The sequence below is a fragment of the Palaemon carinicauda genome, unplaced genomic scaffold, assembly GCF_036898095.1.
Source record: "Palaemon carinicauda isolate YSFRI2023 unplaced genomic scaffold, ASM3689809v2 scaffold54, whole genome shotgun sequence".
NCBI lineage: Eukaryota > Metazoa > Arthropoda > Malacostraca > Decapoda > Palaemonidae > Palaemon > Palaemon carinicauda.
The window spans coordinates 417,062-440,148 of NW_027171805.1; the positions used below are offsets into that span (position 1 = coordinate 417,062).

The following is a 23,087-nucleotide window of genomic DNA, read 5'->3' on the forward strand; positions in this document are numbered from 1 at the left end:
TGTATTTTTCCCTAATACAAACCTTCCGTTATTTATATAAGGATATCTTTTTTATCAAAACGGGGAGCAAATTAAGACTTTTGGTGCAAGGTGGTAACTCTACCCATAGCTTGGGTAGAGGGTGGTACCAGTCACCTGTATATATACTCACAGAGGGTTGAACTAGACACTTTTTTAATTGGTCTTAGAGTGGAAGTACCGTCCTAAAATTCTCAAAGTTGGGATCCTCCTTCCCGTGTCAGCTTTCTTTAAGTGGCAGGCCCCTTCCCGTGTCAGCTTTCTTTAAGTGGCAGGCCCCTTCCCGTGTCAGCAATTTTCATGTTGCATGTACCAAAAACCTGAAAAATATAACCCAGTTATCAAATAATTCTTAATTTCTTTGGTTTTATTATATTAAAGTACTTGTATTGATTAGAATATCAGAATAATAAAGTCTATCATTTGCTGTGTCCTTACTATGAAACCAGAACTAAATGTGAATGGCAAGGCTACTCCCACAATGTTTGGTTCTGAATAAAAATTTTGCTCTGGGAGGAAAATCTCAAACAGCAAGGAGAGAAAAACATACAATACTTCATTCAAATACACGCTATAAGAGCAAAAAATCTGGGTAAATATATGACACTTTAATTTCTAGCTAAATACCAAACCATATACTTTTTCCACTCGCTTCCTTTATTTTTATTTTTTTCTTTTGCATTTCCAACCATGATTGGGGCACACCACTCTAAGCATTATGGGAGACCCCAGTGGGGAAACCAGGGTTTTTGGGTGCGAAAAATGTCCAAAATGAGTGATTTGCAGTAATGATAGTCATAAATGCATAATAAACACAATGTAGTTGGAGATATATGGATTACGTAAGTGGCTGGAAATTAGAACATTCATCTGATTCACTTTCCATCCTTCTAATGATTGATTGATTTATAGTTTCCAGGCATCTAAGGTCATTGACGCCGGTAACACTTAATTTATGTATACAAAAATAAAAAATAAAATAAAATAAAAATAAAAGTATTTAATTAAAATCTTAAAAGTTGAATGTCATAAAAGTTAAATAGTTTTCAGAAGACCTGCTTCTGAAATAAATCTAAAAATGCCACTTGCATAGTAGGACACATCATTTCCAAGGATCTTGGCAAGGATGAACCTGCCACCCTCACCTCGAGCCTCAAACAAATATCTATGGGACATTGTCAACAAATGCCTCACTGTTAGAGGTACTAAACAGTCGTCACAATACGGTTGGTGTTGGCTCTTAAGCAGAAACTCGTGTGTCAACAGAGTGTGACCAATACGGAGACGACAAAGAGACGTTTCCCATTTTCGGGGCATCATAATATACCTCCAAGGAGATATGACATTTGTTACACCTCTCATTTTATTGCCATCTAGGCTATCCCATTGCTGTTGCCATTTATTGCAAACCAATTTCTTGATGTCAGGTAAGAAATCATTACAGGGAATGGGATACCTTCTTGGCAGCAACTCGGATGCAGCCTTCTTAGCCAGTGAATCTGGCTTCTCATTCCCACACACACCTACATGTGCTGGAGCCCAACAAAATCTAACCATTAAACCTCTCCATCCAATAATAAAAAGCCATTCTAAAATCTTTAAAACTAGAGGGTTGCTAGAATTAAAAACTTCTAGTGCTTGAAAGACACTCCTTGCATCACAAAAATTGTAAAATTACCCTCCTTCTCCAACGCTATTTTCTCAATAGCGGTTAATATGCCATACAGTACGGCAGTAAATATGGAAGCGGTCAGAGGAAGTGCACTTGTACAATTAAAACCATTACTATGTACTCCAAATCCAACGCCAGCATCAGATTTGGAGCCATCAGTATAGATAAAAGTTGATCCTCTATGTTCTTTAACATGTTCATTAAAAAGAGACCTGGCTTCTAGGTCTGACATATTCTTATCTCCGATAAAATATTTACAAAAAGATATCTCTGGTAATTTCCATGGAGGCGTTGATGATACCTTAAATGGAAGCAACTTAATTCTAATTATATCAAGACTGTTTAATAATCGTTTCACCCGAAAGCCATAGGGTTGAGGAGATTTTGGGGGCATCTCAAAGTATGTTGGGTGCCTCACAAGACTTGCAGTCTGAAAGCCTAGAGAGTTAGGGAGTCTTTGCAATCTAAACCAATACCGAATAATGGAAGACATTCGGTGAAGGTCTAGAGGCAACTCCCCAGCATCAACAAGGAGACTTGGGATAGGCGAGGTTTTAAAAGCTTCTGTAGACAATCTAATACCAGCATGATGTATTGAATCTAACATCTTTAATCTGTTTGGGGTTGCTGAAGAGTATATTTCACATCCATAACTAATTTTGGAAAAAATCAAGGGCTTGTATAATTTTAAAATAGTATTGCGGTCTGCCCCCCATGATGTATGGGACAATACTTTTAAAAGATTCAGAGCTTCAACACATTTAGCTTTTAGCGCTTTTAGGTGAGAAACCCATGTAAGTCTACAGTCAAATATCAAACCTAAAATTTGGTTTCCGATACACATGGTATCCGTTGATCTTTAATGTATATATCCGGGTCTGGATGTACTCCCCGGATATGACAAAAATGGACAATGGTAGTTTTACTTGTCGAGAACTTAAATCCATTCATATCGGCCCAATGGATAATTTTTTATCAATAGAGAGTTGGATTTTTCTCTCTACCATTGCTATTCTAGCTCCAGTAAATGATATGGAGATCACCCACAAATAGTGTTGAGAGAACATCCCAGGGAATGACTGAGGATATCCCATTAATTGCTAGTGCAAATATGGTTACACTCAGCACACTGCCCTGAGGAACTCCTTCCTGGCACTTACTCTCTGATAGAGTATCCCCCACTCTCACTTGAAAAACTCTATGTGAAAGAAATGACTGAATAAATAGTGGTAGTTCTCCTTTTAATCCTAGTTCATGAATAGTTTTAAGTATACCATATCTCCATGTGGTATCATATGCCTTTTCAAGGTCAAAAAAGACTGTCACGTGGTGCTGTTTGGAAGCTAAGGCTTCACAAATAGAGGACTTGTATTAACACATCAGTTGTTGAGTGCATTTTTCTGAATCCACACTGAATCGGTGATAAAATACCTTTCTTTTCAAGGTACCACATCAGCCTTGCATTGACCATCTTCTCCATGATTTTACATAAACAAGATGTCAATGCAATATGACGATAGTTTGCTGCTAAAAACTTGTCTTTACAGGGTTTTAAAAAGGCTAAAATAATGGCTAGTTCCCAAACACTTGGGTAACTATGATAATGCAATATTCTATTAATAATGCTTAAAATAAATAGCTTTGTAATAAAATGTACATGTTTAATCATTGCATATGGAATTCCATCGGGTCCAGGGGCTGTATCGTTACTATTAAGAGCGGAATCAAATTCTCTTTCAGTAAAAGGAGAATTATATGAATCTTCCCTTCCTGTTACAAAATTTAAAATTTTCTTTTCTTCGTTGCTCCTATACTGGTAACCAGGAGCTCCTTCACACTTGCTGGATACATTTGTAAAATGTTCAGCCAGGGCATTGCTGACATCATTTGCTTCAGTCACATACTGACCGTTCACCTTCAACACTGGTGGAGGGTTCGGGGTAAATTTGCCGGCAATCTTTTTTATTTTCCTCCACACAGCAGATGGTGGTGTTCTACTGTTAATGGAGGAAACTAAAGACACCCATGACTGGCGCCTAGCTTCCTTCATGGCACGACGGAACTGTGCTCCACATTTCTTGTATAGAATCAAATTGCCCTCAGTGCGGTGTCTGCGCAGTCGAGTTAAAGACCTTCTTGTGGCTCTGTGCAGGGCAGTTAGTTCTGAAGACCACCACGGGGCTGGTCGTCGTTTGAATAACCCTGTTGTTTTGGGAATGGAATTAACTCCTGCTGTATGAAGGGTTCCATTCAGTAAGTCTATTGCATGATCAATATTTTCAAACTGTTCTGCATTTCCTTCTATTTCACTTAGCTCATGAAATCTATCCCAGTATGTCAATCATCCAATGTCCTCCAATCGAAATCAAGGAGGCAGTTGAGCGCTTGCAATTGAAAGGTCGATGCATGACAAGGTACCTGTCTGTACATGGAAGTGTGTGGGTTCTCCTGTATTAAGGAGTCCGACATCCTCGTTTTCCACAATTGATGATATAATATTGCCCCTGGTGTTTGCTAAAACATCACCCCACAATGGATGTCTACCATTCAAATCTCCAAGTAAAAGAAAAGGTTGAGGGAGCTGTTGGATCACCTCTACTCAATCATCATACGATATGTTATCATTTGGAGGCAAGTACAGCGAACATATTGTATATTTTCTCCCTATATCAATCTGTACAACCACTGCCTGCAAAGGTGTACGGACAGATAAAGGTATTTGGGGAAGGAACACCTCGACGAACGTATATGAGACTTCCGCCATGACTCCCCACTCCGTGATCATAAGGTGTCCTATAACTAATATTTTCGCAAGGACAAGGGGTATTAGAATCAAGCATACTTTCCTGTAGACATACAATTATGGGGGAATGCTTGTAAACCAGGAGCTCAAGTTCTTCATATTTGGCCCTTAAACCCTGACAATTCCAATGCAAAATGGAGGAAAAAAACTAAGGTTTATTTTTTGGAAGAGCTTTTAGATGAAGTCTTCCCATTGGCAATTTTTGATCTAATGCTATTTCCTGGTGGTTTTATTAGAGGGGGTCTTGATAAATATGGTTTTGAGTTTGAGCTTTTCTTGTCCTTTTGATCCAATTGTTGAAAGGGATGGTGGACCTCAACCTGAATTTCTGATTTACTTAAAATGTCTTCTAGTTGATTACAAACATCAACAGACAAAACATATTTATCTGATGACATAACTATAATATTTCTGATAGAAGGGGTTACCTCTCTTTTCAGATTTATAGGTGGTGAGGGCCTGCCAGGTTTTAGCACCCTCCTCACCACAGGTACACCTGGTAACTTGGTTTCGGGTGGAACCTCCATCAAATCAGGCAAGGACACGGACAGAGAGGTTAGTTATATTGCTGTTAATGGGGGATGAAGTTTGTATAGATGTGGGCAGCGCCGCAGTTTTAATACACTGTGGCAAAGCCTTGGAAAGCAATATGCTTACCTTGTCACGTAAAACTCTACCATCATTAGATGATATATTTCTTTTCTTGGAATTACTGGCAGCACTATATGGGTTCGATGTCTCCTGTGGTATATTTTCTCTTGATTTCAATGCCTTTGCATAGCTGTTTGGTTTTTTTCAGTAGTCTTTTGGCATGTTCTACACTTATGTGTTCTACGCTGGATTTGTTGAGGGCTGCTTCTTCAAACTTATAAATCTCACAGCTCCTGTCAGTTGACTTATGGTTTGAATTGCAATTCAAACAGCTGGGCTCAAGTGTACACTCTCCATGATAAGGACTGGCACAGATGCTACACATTTTTTCATTTTTACAAACTTTAGAAGGATGTCCAAATTTGAAACACTTGAAACATTGTAAGGGCTTTTGTTTGAAAGGTCTAACTTTAATTCTTTCATTTTCAATAACGATGTGGAAAGGCACATCAGCATCCTGGAAAGTAAAGAATAATCGACGTCCCAGGAATCTTATGCACTTTCCACACTGTTAATGGGCATAGGGCTAGTATTTCTTCTATAAATTCGTACAGATCTTTATTGAAGACTACTCCCCTTCCGTAAGTAAAATTTAGGTGGGGTTTGACATCTAACATATCCTCATCACTGCTTGTCTTAAGGTCAGACAGTATTACTGATTGCGTGTATGATTTTGCATGGATTAGGAAGCTATTTTTCCCAAAGCGAGATATATCACCTGGTGCAATGGTTCCTACCTTTTTCTGAATTAGTTTGCTAATTTCAAAACAATTTCCATTACTCCCTTTAGGATCGGCAACAAGTGGCTTGTTGGTTTTAGCTTTCTTTGGGGGAGTATAGTTATATCGATATCCTTCTCAAACCAGTCAGCAGGTCTATATACATCCAAATTGTTTGGTATCTTATCACATAGGGCACCCATGACATTAAATTATTAATTTTGATATCATTGATGTTACATATTGCATTGAATGCTTCTTCATGATTATTCTAAGTTATCCATGAATGCCATTTTTCATTTTCAAGTTTCATTATAATTTCTTTTATCACTCCATAGCATCTGAATGCTTTATTGAAATTTGGGTAACAAGAAGGATTGTAAGTTTCCCTTTATTACCCAATTAAATTGGTTTTAAAACATTAGTAGAAGGGTCCTTTTTTGTTCCTAGGTCGTCAATAAAATTTTCCTTAATTGAATTAGCAGAGGTCGTCAACAGTGCCGGGGGAGTCAGCGTATCCAGGGGATGGGGGTTCGTTACTTGAAGAATCCATTAGACGAGAGAGAGAAAAGGGTTTGTTTGATGTACCTGCTCGAGAATGTTAAGCCATCACACGTCAGATAGGAAATTTGCACTCTCCACTATCGGCACAATGAGAGTATACTTCCCAGATGGTCCACTCCATACCCTACCCGAAGGATAGCATCAAAACAGATATAGAGGCACACGTGTAAGCTGAACCCGCCTGTTAGGACTGGGACCAATTAACTATGGAATCATCCTCCCCATATCTTTAATGACGGGCTTCCGGCCAAAAGCTGAGAGTCCTACTCCAAGCATTGGATCCCCCTGGATTCCGAAGACCCAACACTTGAGAATAGTTCCTCCAAAAAGGTCCAAACTATCTTCGGGATGGCTGAGATCATCCAATACTCTCACATATAACTTTGAATGCAAATACCTCCCAACCACTACACCTTCTCCAGTTCGTCAAAGCAGGGCAGCAATATTATTATTATTATTATTATTTGCTAAGCTACAACCCTAGCTGGAAAAGCAAAATGCTATAAGCCCAGGGGCCCCAACAGGGAAAATAGCCCAGTAAGGAAAGGAAAGAAGGAAAAATAAAATATTTTAAGAAGAGTAACATTAAAATAAATATTTCCTATATAAACTATGGAAACTTTAACAAAACAAGAGGAAGAGAAATTAAATAGAATAGTGTGCCTGATTGTACCCTCAAGCAAGAGAACTCTAACCCAAGACAGTGGAAGACCATGGTACAGAGGCTATGGCACTACCCAAGACTAGAGAACAATGGTTTGATTTTGGAGTGTCCTTCTCCTAGAAGAGCTGCTTACCATAGCTAAAGAGTCTCTTCTACCCTTACTAAGAGGAAAGTAGCCACAGAACAAATACAGTGCAGTAGTTAACCCCTTGAGCGAAGAAGAATTGTTTAGTAACCTCAGTGTTGTCAGGTGTGTGAGGACAGAGGAGAATCTGTTAAGAATAGGCCAGACTATTCGGCGTATGTGTAGGCAAAGAGAAAGAACCGTAACCAAAGAGAAGGATCCAACGTAGTACTGTCTGGCCAGTCAAAGGACCCCATAACTCTCTGGCGGTAGTATTTCAACGGGCGGCTGGTGCCTTGGCCAACCTACTACCTCAATAGCAAATATATAACCATCCGTGCCAGCAGCTATAATGGATGTAGAAACATCCAAGCCAAAAGAAAAAGAAAAATCAATAAATACATATATACATATATAAGGGAAATTTTTCTCGTGGAGTTGGTAAAGCAACACGAAAGAAAGTTTATAAAATTAGGAGAAGGTCAAATTAATATTGGAAGAAAAAGATGATTGAGAAATTTAGATTCAAACTGGGGGAGCAATTTCCCCAAGTTCAAGAGCCCTCTTGCCCATCAAGTGTGCCGTGCTGAAGCTCACCGACTTCATCAAGGCATTCTCTAATTAAAAGGGCTCCTGGTTTTAGAATAAATAGCAAATGAATTCCAGGAAGTTTCAATAAAATAATGGAACTTTCAAATCAAAAGATTTTTAACCCTTTTACACCCAGGCTATTTGGAAATTTCCAACCCTTAACCCCCATGAGGTTTTTTTTTTTTCCAAGCACATTTTGCAGTATATTTTTTTTAAATTGCTCTAACAGCCTTAATTTTTGTCATAGAGAGGTCAGGCTGGTCTCATTCTCTTGGAAAATACCTGAAGTTTCTCAAAAAATTATCAAAAATATGCAATAAAAAATTTAAATAGCATTTTTTTGCAAGGACGTACTGGTACGTCCATGGGGGTAAAGGGATGAGTTTTGTGAAACGTACCAGTACGTCCTTTGGGGGTAAAAGGGTTAAAGACAAAGACCCAATTTTCTTACAAATAAAATGGTAACAATAAATTTTGACAATTAGTATCCCTTTCCAGTAATAAGGGTGAAGACACCCAAGGGTAACCAATACATAGAGGTTTGTGAACAGACCAATTATAAATGCTTCACATTTAGACAAATCATTGATTTGGAACAATCTTTTGTAATGAGTGTGAAGTAGCATAACTTCATACTTGCCGGTCTTAAGACCACACTAGATACCCTATAACTTTTATTGAATGAAGGCAATGAGTTTACATAGAAATTAAAAGACAACTGAACTCTAAATGCGGTGCTTAAGAAAAAAAAAAATTATCAAGCCAATGTATTTAAAATTCCACATAGGGTGATAAGAAAATTTCTACCATATTTGTTAACTGAGTAAAGATGCTTAAATTCTTCCTGATGCAAATGACGTCAGCATAATCTTGAAATTCACTTCAAATCTTGAGAGTCAGATCAACTTGAATAAGACGTACTGTATTGCAGACTGTGAAGAATTACCTGTAGAAATAAAATAAGTATTAAAAACATTGACCTTTTTTGTTCACTCAACATCAAATTCACTTATTACTAAGCGAAAAACCAGATTTTACTACAACATTTAAAGACATGAGAATAAATACTAAAAAAATCCTAGATACATCTACAAATGAATGAATAATTACATACATACATACACTAAGGCACTTCCTCCAATTTTGGGGGGTAGCCAACATCAAACAAATGAAACAAAAAAGGGGACATCTCTCTATGCTCTTCCCAGCCTGACAAGGGACTCAATCGAGTTTGGCTGATACTGCTAGGGTGGCACAGCCCACCCTCCCACACAATGAATAATTAGTAATTAAAAATTGAAAAACAATGGCGGTTACAATTTCATTAAACTGAAAGACGAAAAAGGCCAAAATGGAAAAAAAAAAATACATTCAATGGAGCCTTTGTAGGGTGACTGCCAGATCCGTTTTCATTCATAGAAAATGGGAATATTATAATGTGGGGTAGACTGTGGCCCTCATTCTAAAATCGAGTTCGTAGAAAACTGGAATATTCTGAACTGTGGCCGTCGTTCTAAAAATGATTTTGACGGGAGAAACTAACTTAAAAAACCCACCTAACCTATGCTAAAAGCCGTATCCTTTGTAAAAAAAATAATTATAAGGTTTCCTGAAAAAGATAAAAAATTCTACAAGCAAAAATTACATATAAAGATGACTCTGATGACGACGAAGACTTTGACGAATTCGATGACAACTCTAAGACTTCAAATATGATAACATCAACGACGACCTTGGGAGGAATAAATGTGGTTGAGGAATGAAGTTGGTGTTTGTAAAACACTAGCATTCCACGAAGGCAAACCTCTTCCTTCCCACTAGGTCATATTGAAATATCCCACCCGGAGATATTTTTCTCCTTTTGTTCCTACTCTAACCCTCAACTAGAGTAGGAGACTCATCTTCTTGCAAGCACAGATAGTGGAGTTTGTGTGCTAAAACCACACATCTTCTGGCAGATCACATCATAGCGGCAATTGTGCTTGAATCAGACATCATCTAGCAGATCACATGATAAGTTTACATTTTTCTAGTCAAGACTAAGAGATTCCAGGACCTCCTAAGAATGCAGTGCAAAATATTTGGGTTAAAACTCCCTACTCTTTATTTTATAGATAGCCCTTATCATAAAACCTTTCAAGAGCTTTGGAACACTAATTGCAAGATTCTGCAATGTCTTCTGGGAGAGTTTATCGCTGGTACTCCTAATACCTCACGGTACGTCTGCAACTGGTTAATCACCTGCATGATGACGTTAGCTTACAGGCGTTTCCCGATGTTCCGAATGGAATAAGTTGAGTGATGGCGAAAACCTTCATAAAATATCCTTTCCAACATGCGATGATGCTGGGATCACCATGTACAGTAGATCGTACTCTGAAATGAGAAGTAACACATATTTCTTATATAAAGTTTAATAAATTAAAAAAACAAGTGGTGGTAGCTAAAACAATTAGGAAGATTCAACGTTTCCGGATTAAGTTCTGAAAAAAAAGGTAAAAAAAAAATTATAAGATTTCCTGAAAAAGATATAAATTCTAAATGCAAAAATCAAATATGAAGACGACTCTGATGATTACGACGAAGACAACTAAGACTTCGAATATAACAACATCAATGACGATCTTGTTTGTAGCATGCATTTTGAAATGCATCCACCAAGAAGAGAAACTTGATGCACCTTTAGTCAAACCACATGATCCTATAAAATGGGAGGAATAAATGTGGTTGAGGAATGAAGTTGGTGTTTGTGAAACACTAGCATTCCACGAAGTTGGTGTTGATAAAACACTAGCATTCCACGAAGTTGGTGTTTGTAAAACACTAGCATTCCATGAAGGCAAAACTCTTCCTTCCCACTAGGTGATGTTGAAATATCCCACCCGGAGATATTTTTCTCCTTTTGTTCCTACTCTAACCATCCACTAGAGTAGGAGACTCATCTTCTTGCAAGCACAGATAGTGGAGTTTGTGTGCTAAAACCACACATCTTCTGGCAGATCACATCATAGTTTACACTTTTCTAGTCAAGACTGAGATTCCAGGACCTCCTAAGAATGCAGTGCAAAATATTTGGGTTAAAACTCCCTATTCTTTATTTTATAAATAGCCCTAATATTAAAACCTTTCAAGAGCTTTGGAACACTAATTGCAAGATTCTGCAATGTCTTCTGGGAAAGTTTATCGCAGGTACTCCTAATACCTCACGGTACGTCTGAAACTGGTTAATCACTTGCAGAACGACCTTACAGGGTTCCATAACGTTCGTTTCTCACGTTCCTCAGGAGTCTTGTCCTTCCTGGCGAGGATTCTCGACCTAAATCAGAGGGTAAACAGAGTGGGAACGGGGAGTAGCTTACAGGCGTTTCCCGATGTTCCGAATGGAATAGGTTGAGTGATGGCGAAAACCTTCATATAATATCCTTTCCAACATGCGATGATGCTGGGATCACCATGTACAGTAGATCGTACTCTGAAATGAGAAGTAACACATATTTCTTATATAAAGTTTAATAAATTAAAAAAACAAGTGGTGGTAGCTAAAACAATTAGATAGATGAAATTTTTCCGGATTAAGTTCTGAAAAAAATGTAAAAAAAAAAATTATAAGATTTCCTGAAAAAGATATAAAATTCTACATGCAAAAATTACATATGAAGACGACTCTGATGATAACGACGAAGACTTAGACGAACTCAATGACGATGACTTTGACGACGACCTTGTTTGTAGCATGCATTTTGAAATCCATCCATAAGAGCTAGTTGTTACACCTTGTGTCAAACCACATGGTTCTATAAAATGGGAGGAATAAATGTGGTTGAGGAATGATGTTGGTTTGTGAAATACTAGCATTCCATGAAGGCAAACCTCTTCCTTCCCACTAGGTGATGTTGAAATATCCCACCCGGAGATATTTTTCTCCTTTTGTTCCTACTCTAACCCTCCACTAGAGTAGGAGACTCATCTTCTTGCAAGCACAGATAGTGGAGTTTGTGTGCTAAAACCACACATCTTCTGGCAGATCACATCATAGTTTACACTTTTCTAGTCAAGACTGAGATTCCAGGACCTCCTAAGAATGCAGTGCAAAATATTTGGGTTAAAACTCCCTATTCTTTATTTTATAAATAGCCCTAATATTAAAACCTTTCAAGAGCTTTGGAACACTAATTGCAAGATTCTGCAATGTCTTCTGGGAAAGTTTATCGCAGGTACTCCTAATACCTCACGGTACGTCTGAAACTGGTTAATCACTTGCAGAACGACCTTACAGGGTTCCATAACGTTCGTTTCTCACGTTCCTCAGGAGTCTTGTCCTTCCTGGCGAGGATTCTCGACCTAAATCAGAGGGTAAACAGAGTGGGAACGGGGAGTAGCTTACAGGCGTTTCCCGATGTTCCGAATGGAATAGGTTGAGTGATGGCGAAAACCTTCATATAATATCCTTTCCAACATGCGATGATGCTGGGATCACCATGTACAGTAGATCGTACTCTGAAATGAGAAGTAACACATATTTCTTATATAAAGTTTAATAAATTAAAAAAACAAGTGGTGGTAGCTAAAACAATTAGATAGATGAAATTTTTCCGGATTAAGTTCTGAAAAAAATGTAAAAAAAAAAATTATAAGATTTCCTGAAAAAGATATAAAATTCTACATGCAAAAATTACATATGAAGACGACTCTGATGATAACGACGAAGACTTAGACGAACTCAATGACGATGACTTTGACGACGACCTTGTTTGTAGCATGCATTTTGAAATCCATCCATAAGAGCTAGTTGTTACACCTTGTGTCAAACCACATGGTTCTATAAAATGGGAGGAATAAATGTGGTTGAGGAATGATGTTGGTTTGTGAAATACTAGCATTCCATGAAGGCAAACCTCTTCCTTCCCACTAGGTGATGTTGAAATATCCCACCCGGAGATATTTTTCTCCTTTTGTTCCTACTCTAACCCTCCACTAGAGTAGGAGACTCATCTTCTTGCAAGCACAGATAGTGGAGTTTGTGTGCTAAAACCACACATCTTCTGGCAGATCACATCATAGCGGCAATTGTGCTTGAATCAGACATCATCTAGCAGATCACATGATAAGTTTACATTTTTCTAGTCATGACTGGGAGATTCCAGGACCTCCTAAGTATGCAGTGCAAAATATTTGGGTTAAAACTCCCTATTCTTTATATTACAGATAGCCCTATCTTAAAACCTTTTAAGACCTTTGGAACACTAAATTGCAAGATTCTGCAATGTCTTCTGGGAGAGTTTATCGCAGGTACTCCTAATACCTCACGGTAGGTCTGCAACCGGTTAATCCCTTGTATGATAACCTTAGGTCAGGGTTCCATTACGTTCGTTTCTCACGTTCCTCAGGAGTCTTGTCCTTCAGGCCGAGGATTCCCGACCTAAATCCCAAGGTTAAAAAGAGTGGGAACAGGGAGTAGCTTACAGGCGTTTCCCGATGTTCCGAATGGAATAAGTTGAGTGATGGGGAATACCTTCATAAAATATCCTTTCCAACATGCGATGATGCTGGGATCACCATGTACAGTAGATCCTATTCTGAAATGAGAAGTAACACATATTTCTTATATAAAGTTTAATAAATTAGAAAAACATGTGGTGGTAGCTAAAACAATTAGGAAGATTAACGTTTCCGGATTAAGTTCTGAAAAAAAAGGTAAAAAAAAAATATATAAGATTTCCTGAAAAAGATATAAATTCTTCATGCAAAAATTACATATGAAGACGACTCTGATAATAACGACGAAGACTTAGACGAACTCAATGACGATGACTTTGACGAATGCAATACTAAGACTTCAATATGAAGATAACATCAACTTCGATAACTTCAACGACGACAACTTCAACAACGACCTTGTTTGTAGTATGCATTTTGAAATCCATCCATAAGAACTAGTTGTTACACCTTGAGTCAAACCACATGGTTCTATAAAGTGGGAGGATTAAATGTGGTTGAGGAATGAAGTTGGTGTTTGTAAAACACTAGCATTCCACGAAGGCAAACCTCTTCCTTCCCACTAGGTGATATTGAAATATCCCACCCGGAGATATTTTTCTCCTTTTGTTCCTACTCTAACCCTCCACTAGAGTAGGAGACTCTTCTTGCAAGCACAGATAGTGGAGTTTGTGTGCTAAAACCACACATCTTCTGGCAGGTCACATCATAGCGGCAATTGTTTGCTTAAATCAGACATCATCTAGCAGATCACATGATAGCTTGAATTTTTCTAGTCAAGACTAGGAGATTCCAGGACCTCCTAAGTATGCAGAGCATTAAAGTATACCATATCGGAACAAATGATCATTTACAAAATAATGCTTTCATTTCTATCATTTTGTAGATAATACTCTGAAAGAAAAAATAGTAAATTAACTACAGTATAACACAATTATGAAGAACATTTTCTTCCGAATAAAGTCCTCCGAAATCATACTAAAAAATACCAGCATTATAGAACAGGCTAATATATAAATCAGCCTTCAACACAATATTTGGGTTAAAACTCCCTATTCCTTATTTTATAGATAGCCCTTTTCTTAAAACCTTCCAAGAGCTCTGGAACACTAATTGCAAGATTCTGCAATGTCTTCTGGGAGAGTTTATCGCAGGTACTCCTAATACCTCACGGTAGGTCTGCAACCGGTTAATCCCTTGCATGATAACCTTAGGTCAGGGTTCCATTACGTTCGTTTCTCACGTTCCTCAGGAGTCTTGTCCTTCAGGCCGAGGATTCTCGACCTAAATCCCAAGGTTAAAAAGAGTCGGAACGGGGAGTAGCTTACAGGCGTTTTCCGATGTTCCGAACGGAATAAGGTGAGTGATGGCGAAAACCATCATAAAATATCCTTTCCAACATGCAATGATGCTGGGATCACCATGTACAGTAGATCGTAGTCTGAAATGAGAAGTAACACATATTTCTTATATGAAGTTTAATGAATTAAAAAAAAAAGTGGTGGTAGCTAAAAAAAATTAGGAAGATTCAATTTTTCCTGATTAAGTTCTGAAAAAAAAAATTATAAGATTTCCTGAAAAAAATATAAATTCTTCATGCAAAAATTACGTATGAAGACGACTCTGATGATAACGACGAAGACTTAGACGAACTCAATGACGACGACTTTGACGAATGCAATGACAAGACTTCAATATGAAGATAACATCAACTCTGATAACTTCAACGACGACCTTGTTTGTAGTATGCATTTTGAAATGCATCATTCTGTAAGAGCTAGTTGTTACACCTTGAGTCAAACTACATGGTCCTATAAAATGGGAGGAATAAATGTGGTTGAGGAATGAAGTTGGTGTTTGTGAAACACTAGCATTCCACGAAGGCAAACCTCTTCCTTCCCACTAGGTGATATCGAAATATCCCAGCCCGAGATATTTATTTCCTTTTGTTCCTACTCTAACCCTCCACTAGAGTAGGAGACTCATCTTCTTGCAAGCACAGATAGTGGAGTTTGTGTGCTAAAACCACACATCTTCTGGCAGGTCACAAAGACAATTATGGGCGGCACCAGTATGATACCAGGGTTTTAAGGGTGGGGGTGTCATAAACGAGAGAATTACAGCAATAATAAGTCTGAAATGCTAAATAAGAACAAGATAAGGTTGGAAAAATATATGGATCATGTAAGTGGCTGAACATATGCAAACTATGATTATTTAACACATTTGAGATTTGTAAAAGGGTACAGAACCTAACAAACCCATCTAACCTAACTTAGTAGTTGCCAGGTTGCAACCCCTAGCCGGGGGCAAGACCCCGGACCCCCTTCCCAGGTCACAACTCCTAGCCAGGAGCAAGCCCCCGAACCCCCTTACCAGGTCACAAACTAAAGTGGAATGACAATTCACAAATAAATCCTTACCTTAAGTTTGGGAGGTCGAAGGCTGTGGGACTTCCGTTGACAAAGGAAGAACTGTCAAGGACCCTGTCGTAAACGTAGATGAGTGGGGGTACAGTTTGGCGGCTTGAAGCAGGGAATTAGACCTCTTGTGCTGCTGGAAAAATAAGCACACTTTAGTTTGCTAAATATTGAAAAAAAGAAACTGAACATTAAAATACGTATAATAATTTTTACCTGGCAGATAAAGACATAACGAGATAAATATTGAATAAAATAAATCACTGTGGATTACGCTACCCGCCTTAATATAACGTTGTATCAAGGGCACAAGGGTCTCGGCATTTCTTGGTTGGTCCACCAAAGGGACCAAAAACATTTTTTTGCTCTCCCGCTCCATTCAACCAAACACCACACCCTAGACAAAGTCCTACCTCTGTTATATTTTGTCCTCCCAAGCTTGGATTCATCCACCTCGACGACACTGCCAGGCCCACCAATACCCGGCAAGTTCTGGCAGTAATTTTCCGCGACTTCCGAACAATAAGACATCCAGTTAACCGAAGTTTGTAATGTCCAGCCAAGGTTATAGGTGACATCATCGTGCAAAAAGGCCCTTTCAAGGAAATGATTCACGAACAGCAGTATTTCCCATGCTCGAACGTGAGCCTTTTCCAAGAAAGTGCCCTTAAATGCGGTTACGGAAAAACCCCATGCACGACGCTTTCCCCTCTTAGCAACCTTGACTGATCGATTACAAGCCCACTGATTAACTTGAGATCTAAAGACACATGGCTGTTGGCAGGAAGGGCATTGAATGTCTGAAGGGATGACTCCATGGTTCTGTAGGAATTCATATACCCCTTCATTTTCTCTGAAAAAGAGGGAATGTATCTCCCACTCCCTCAGACAACAACCTTGGCAAACGGAAGCCATGATGAAACTAAAGAAAAAAGCGGGTGGGGATAGGTGTTGTAAAACAACATACGGGAACTCATGAAGAACTACTTGTAAGCTGTTAATTAGTTTTAAAAAACCACCTGACATATGTCATTGTAAATGCACAGAAAGCTCCGCATTCCATGGAAAAATAAAACGTGTGTACAGTAAGTCCCCCTTCAGTCTCTCAAATGCAAACAATGGACTAAAGAGTAAAAAACATACTTCACATTTCAATCGACCGATACGTAAGCTATTATGACCCAGCCCACATTAAACATACAGAGAAGGACAACAAGCTAGCCAGCACTCGTCCATTTCTTATAGCGAATTTCATTTTTGCTAGCAATAAACTAACATATATCAACCTTGCTTTTTTTAGGATTGTGGTAGCCAATTTGGTAACGTTGCTGACTGGGGTTTGAGTCCCGCTCAAACTCCTTAGTTCCTTTGGTAGCTGCAACCTCACCATTCTTGCGACCTAAGGTTGGGGGATTTGGTGGCGCCTATAGGTCCACCAGTAAATATAAGATACTTTAATTTCTAGTCAAATACGTGATCCATATATTTTTCCTGCTAGTTATGTGTTTTATGCATTTCTTACTTTGATTGTCGGGGCAAACCACCAGTTCATGAGTTTTTGGACCCCATTATATAGACAATTATGGGCGGCCCCAGTACGATACCAGGGTTTTAAGGGTGGGGGAAGGTCATAAACGAGAGATTTACAGCAATAATAATGGTCAGAAATGGAAAATAAGAACAAGATAACAAGGTTGGAAAAATATATGGATCATGTAAGTGGCTGAACATATGCAAACTATGATTATTTAACACATTAGAGATTTGTAAAAGGGTACAGAACCTAACAAACCCACCTAACCTAACTTGGTAGTTCCCAGGTCGCAACCCCTAGCCGGGGCAAGCCCCGGACCCCCTTCCCAGGTTACAACCCCTAGCCGGGGGCAAGCCCCCAAACCCCCTTACCAGGTCACAAACTAAAGCGAAATCACAAATTCACAAATAAATCCTTACCTTAAGTTCGGCAGGTCAAAGGCTGTGGGTCTTCCGTTGACAAACGAAGAACTGTCACTGACCCTGTCGTAAACGTAGATGGGTGGGGGTACAGTTTGGCGGCTTGAAGCAGGGAATTAGACCTCTTGTACTGCTGGAAAAATAAGCACACTTTAGTTTACTAATCATTGAAAAAAAGAAACTGAACATTAAAATACGTATAATAATTTTTACCTGGCAGATAAAGACATAACGAGATAAATATTGAATAAAATTTTCTTTTTGAATTCCGCCATGAAGAACGTAACTCTTGATATCCCGCCAGTCTCTCAAATGTAAACAATGGACAGAGTAAAAAACATACTTCACATTTAAATCGACCGATACGTAAGTTATTATGACCCAACACACATTAAATATACAGAAAAAGACAAGCTAGCTAGCTAGCGCTCGTCCATTTCTTATGGCGAATTTCATTTTCGCTAGCAATTAAACTATATAAGAACCTTGCTTATTTTAGGATTGTGTTAGCCTTATTTGGTAACGTCGCTGACTGGGGTTCGAGTCCCGTTCAAACTCGTTAGTTCCGTTAGTAGCTGCAACCTCACCATCCTTGCGAACTAAGGTTGGGGGATTTGGGGGTGCCTATAGGTCAACCTACTGAGGCATCAGCATCCATTACCAGGCCCTCCCTGATCCTATGTATTTATAGTCAGTCTCTAGGGCATTGCCCGGCTTGCTAGGGCAATGCCACCATCCCCTGCCTCTGCCATTCATGAGGAACTCAACACCTGGCTCGCCTCTGTACTGACAAGAGATGAGCATCATGCTCTGTGTGTAAGCCGAGCAGCCAAGTATTTTAGCCGACAAACCTCCGATGACTCAACCACCTCTACACTACCCGATTACAGTTCATAATTCTATTTTTCAACATTTCATGACACTCCTATAATTAATTCCACTAATTTACAGAAAATGGACATCTGTGCATTGCATCTTAAAAACTATTATATGAAGGAACATGTCGTCAAACTACTGTACCCCCAGAACAGCTATTAAAGATAAGGTAAAGGATAGGTTAGGATATGTTAGGTCTGATACCCGAGACTATCGATCTTTTTGGCTGGTGAATCTCCTTGTAATAACAATAACGATCATTCATTTAAAGTAAACCCCCCCCAAAAAAAAATTGCCTTGGCAAAGAAAACGGTATAAACCCATTTTCTACTCGTTAGCACTGAACTGTACTATAACAATTTCTATGTTCAACAAATTTCGGTAGAGTTGCATTGTATTACAGGGTGTGATTTCAACCAGAAAATATGTATTCCTATAGTAAATAACGTGATTTAACTGAATTTGACCTTTATGTCAACCGCAAACAAACAGATCAACCAATTCGACTAACTTTAAGTTGCGAATTGGTTGCTGTTAAGGACGAAATGAAAGTGAAAACCGGTTAAATCACGTTATTTTCTACAGGAAAACACATATTTTCTGTTAAAATGGCTAAATATAATCACTGTTGTCACATATGTGTTAAAATATTTAAATATAAGCACTTGTTCAACGGTGTCACTTCACTCACGAATGTACTGCGAACGATAACATTAGCAACGTTACCAATGATACAGTGTTACCAATGATGTCTGGGATTGTTATTATAATATTACCGGTTACACAATATATAAAAAGTACAAAAAGGGTACAGAACCTAACAAACCAACCTGATCTAGTAGTTGACAGGTCACAACCTCAGGTATTTACTGAAAACGGTAAAATTAGACACGATACGAATGATACACAGCGTTACCAACGGTACGGTGACATTACTAGCGATAATAATGCTAGATATTTCCATACGTATTTTAAATAATTTTTCCACATAAGCTTTACACAATCTATAAAAAGTACAAAAAGGGTACAGAACCTAACAAACCCACCTAACCTAACCTAGGAGTTCCCAGGTCACAAAACTCGCGTAAGTACTGGGAATGTTAAAATAAGCAACGTTACCAATGATACACAGTGTTAACAACGTTACAAAGGCATTGCTAACGGTAGCAATGCTACGGTAATATTGTCATGTGTACTTTAATGAATTGTTCCAAATACTTTACAAAATATATAAAAAGGTACAAAAAGGGTACAGAACCTAACAAACCCATCTAACCTAACCTAGAAGTTAACAGGTCACAAAACACACATAATGACTTTAGTTGAATGACTTACGGTTATGAAGGGGACGTCGAAACTTGCGGGACACGGGAGGGTGAGACTGACGGCTTAACTTTAAATATTATCTACCATGGGGGTGGGCGACTTTTTCCAAAAAATGTACCTTTATAAGAAGTAACAGTATAACCACAGCGACGATTATTTTTGGTTTTAGGTATCTTGGTTTTGGTATTACAATAAAACACGTGAATGTCTTTCTTGTAAGATAGGAGGGAACGGCAATAAAACACGTGAATGTCTTTCTTGTAAGATAGGAGGGAACGGCACTTGGGGCACTGTAAACGTTGAGGAATTACATCGTATGCTTTAAGGAAATTATCAACATTGGATGAAGAATCATAGAAATCACCATGGAATTCAGCAAATGCCTTTAGGTATGGAATACTGCAGCCATTACAAGTTTCTATAACTTCCTCCATCGCAAAATACGAAAAAATAAATCTCGCTTGAAATGAAGGACACCTTACTAGGACAAAGGTTTCCAGGGAATAGGATTCGGCGGAAGGGGTATGAATAGACCACTTAAAGAGCTAGAGGAAGGGGGTAGGGAAATATCAACTGACAACCCCCTTTGTGAAAACTTTGAATACGTACAGGTTCGTGATTGGTTAACGGGAAAACAACGGAGTCTAGAGGGTAAACATGAATGAATTGGATAGAGAAACTTGTATAGAGCAAGTATTTATGTGAAATCGGGGTGTGACAGAAATAACAAAAGGAATAAAACCAATATAGGAAGATAAAATGCGATGTATGATAAATAATATTGAATGGGAATTAAAATGATTGATTTTATAAGGTATAGGATCATAAAGAGTAATTCTAGGGTCAAAAGTAATATGTATACGGGGGTATTACATAAGAAATCACGTAATAGACTTGAAGAGCTGGTAGAGAGACGAAGTTACATTTCACGGTTAGGGAAGAAGAAATCCTATTGGTGGGGGAAAAGTTTCTGCGCAGGGAGGCGGGGTTTTTGCGCAGAAGATCGAAAACTGGTATGTACGAACGTAAGTGCGTGAGCGTGCTAATGTTAGCATGGAATGCTAACATTTAATCTACATCAGACATTGACAGTACTGGTTACTGTATTTTTTCATGAGGCATAACCTTTGCAACGGCGCCTCCAAAGTTTATCCAGTTATACTGTTTTGTCTTTTCCTCCAATTATTATAAATCCAAGAAGGTAATGTATAGAGAAGAAAGTATTTGTTTTACTATTATACATCGTTTCCCCAGTATGTTTTTCCCACCCAAAACCCAGAGCTCCCACTGGGGGTCCTCCATTACCGTAGGATAGATATATATATTTCTGAAATTATTAATTTGCGACAGGAACGTGTCATTTTCCAAGAGAGCGTAATTTTCTCTATAAGAAAAAGTAGTTTTTTTTACTAGGTTACATTGCCCTGTAATACACTACAATAATACCGGATTTTGAACAAGTCATATTTAAAAATTTTAACAAAATATATATAAAAGACATTTAAACATTTCAACAGAAAATGTTTTCCTGTAGAAAATAATGTGATTAAACCGGTTTCCACCTTCATTTCATCCGTATTAACAGTAACCAGTTCGGATACTTAAAGTTAGTAGAATTGGTTGTTGTTGGTTTGTGGTTGAAATTCGGTCAAATCCCGTTATATACTACAGGAAGACATATTTTCTGATCGAAATGAGAATCTGTAATACAGTAAATCTTTACCGATAAATAAAGCCAGGTTAAGTCTGATACCCGAGAATATCGATTTTTAGGGCTGGTGAATCTTTACAAAAACCTTAATGATCAGCTGGGGTGAATGTAGTTCGTTGGGACAGGTAAGATAAGAGTACAGCAGTCTAAGGTTACGGCTCCTAGGTCAGGTTAGGTGGAGAACCTTAGGTTAAGTAAGGTAAGGTAAGGTTAGGTGATGTTCTTGTCTGTAAAATGTGGTTTTTCACTGTCCCAGCAAACTACAAAGGCTCCGAAAATAATACAAACCCGATTTAAACTGATTAGCGCAATTACTTATCTACTCAAATTATAAAAGCCACTCATAGAGCACGTGACCCCATACTGCACATGGTACCAGAAGACATTTCTGTATCAAATAAAATGACGAAACTTCACAGTACAAGACACTTCCAACTTATACAAATATACAAGACTGAAATTTACAGAGGCCCTATACATACCTTAGGCATAATTTCCAAATCCAAAAAATTTCGAGTTGACTCTTGGCTCGCCTGCCGGCTTGCTTGACACGTGGCAGCCATATTGAATTGGTGACAACTTCGGAGTTAATTTGTTTAATTGCAATGAATTACCACAATTACGTGAGAAATTTAATTACCTGTAATTAGCCAATCCTATCACGGTTATACTGACGGGAAAATCTATATACAATGGCAGCTAAAGACACTGTAGAAAGGGGGACTTTTGAGTTTTGACACAGCTAGACAGGAGGAGGTGGGCGTCAGTCACAAATGGCGCAAAGAAGTAGTTCCAATACTTCTCCAGGGGAGGAATTTAAGCTTAAATCTTTTAATTATCTAATATTTACTACAGTAAATACCGATTTTATAGCATCTATAGAGAGAGAGAGAGAGAGAGAGAGAGAGAGAGAGAGAGAGAGAGAGAGAGAGAGAGAGAGAGAGAGAGGGGGGGGTTAATATACTTTTTAGAAGAGTTAAAATGTATGTTTGTATGTGTGGGGGTTGTGTGTGTGTGTGTTTGTGTGTTACTATTAAAGTTAAAATAATCATAATAAATGACAATTATTATTTTTCCCTAAGGCTATTTTAAGCAATGCATTTTCAATGTAAACATAGCAATATAAGATATGTATTATTATATATATTTTCTTTTAAATATGGTCTAAATATTTGAGGGTTTTTCCCAATAACTATGAGGAAATATTCAAATATATGAAAATTCTAGCAACTTCTATTTTTAGCATAGTATTCATAAAAATATTATTATTATTATTATATATTATTATTATCCAAGCTACAACCCTAGTTGGAAAAGCAGGATGCTATAAGCCCAGGGGCTCCAACAGGGAAAATAGCTCAGTGAGGAAAGGAAATAAGGAAAAATAAGATAATAAAAACAGTAACATTAAAATAAATATCTACTATATAAACTATGTGAACTTTAACAAAACAAGAGGAAGAGAAATAAGATAGAATAGTGTGCCCGAGTGTACCCTT

General features: G+C 38.2%; 1 long non-coding RNA gene across 3 annotated transcripts; it reads right to left on the bottom strand.

Moving 5' to 3' along the window:
• Positions 1-98: 98 nt before the first annotated feature.
• Positions 99-22,428, bottom strand: LOC137637117 (uncharacterized). 3 transcript variants are annotated; one of them, XR_011043401.1, is made up of 4 exons: positions 22,229-22,428; positions 17,676-17,805; positions 15,726-15,855; positions 99-338 (listed from the first exon to the last, which is right to left on the bottom strand). It is a non-coding gene; the product is annotated as an uncharacterized lncRNA (long non-coding RNA). The 3 variants fall into 3 exon arrangements; XR_011043399.1 differs by having other exon boundaries at positions 17,676-17,808; XR_011043400.1 differs by having other exon boundaries at positions 15,726-15,858; positions 17,676-17,808.
• Between the last annotated feature and the right edge of the window lie 659 nt (positions 22,429-23,087).